The sequence below is a fragment of the Elephantulus edwardii genome, unplaced genomic scaffold (assembly GCF_000299155.1).
Source record: "Elephantulus edwardii isolate Elephantulus edwardi_28Jun2011 unplaced genomic scaffold, EleEdw1.0 scaffold00325, whole genome shotgun sequence".
NCBI classification, from domain to species: domain Eukaryota; kingdom Metazoa; phylum Chordata; class Mammalia; order Macroscelidea; family Macroscelididae; genus Elephantulus; species Elephantulus edwardii.
Window position 1 is genome coordinate 290,736 of NW_006400075.1, and position 1,150 is coordinate 291,885.

Sequence of the window (1,150 nt, forward strand, 5' to 3'; positions counted from 1 at the left end):
CTGTTCTGTTAAATTTTGCTATTTTGACTGGGGTGAGATGATATCTCATAGTTGTTTTAATTTGCATCTCTCTTAGGGCTAAGGATTTTGAGCATTTCTTCATGTGCTTGTTGGCCATCTGAATGTTGTCTTCGGTGAAGTATAACAGGAAATTTTTTAAAAAAAGATGTTTGAAACTCTTTATGCATGAATGAAACATAGTAAATACCATTCAGTATGAAAAGCAAACTTAATATAAAATTATACCAATAAAAAAGGCAATATTGTAAAACAGACATATTTTGATAGTAATTAATGATATAAATCACAATGTAAAGGAATGAATGTATGCAAATCAGTAAAGGGGAAGAAAAAAATACACAAATAAGAGATTATAAACAGTGCTTTCTGTAAAACATAATTCTCAAAGGCATCAAATGACTTCTACAGACAGAAGAATCTATAAGATGAATAAAATATTTTCCAACCACATATCCAATAGAAAACTTTAACACCTTATAACTCAAAAGCAAGCCATTCAATTTAAAAAGAGGTCAGAGGACATGAGCAGACATTTTACCCAATAAGGAATTATAATGATGAAGAAAGCTATTTATGGGAGCTCTGGTGGCCTGGTAGCAAGAAGCTGCACTCCAATCCCAGAGGTACACAGTTTGAATCCACCAGATGCTCTGCTGGAGAAGAAGGGCCAATCTCCTCCTTTGCCAGTCAGATTCGATTTGACAGCACACACACACACACACACACACACACACTTAAAAAAGAAAGATATTTAAAATTTCATGGTCATTTGCAATTAGAGGCAGGCATGTCAAATTCACAGGAGTAAGATGTGATTTCCCTCCAACAGTAATGGCAAAGTTCTCTAAAAAAATAGAAACCAACGAATTCCAGTGAGAAAGTAAAGCTATAGGAACTCTCAAGCACTGCTAATGAGATTGTGAAATATTGTAACTACTAGTAAGTACTTTTTAAAAAATGTGAGAAAAGAAAAAAAATTTCCCCAGTGATTCTACTACAAGGTTCCACCACAAAAAGATAAAGGTAAATAATCCAATAGAAAAATGGGCACAGGATGTGAACAGGCACTTCACCGAAGACGACATTCAGATGGCTAACAAGCACATGAAGAAATGCTCAAAATCCCTAG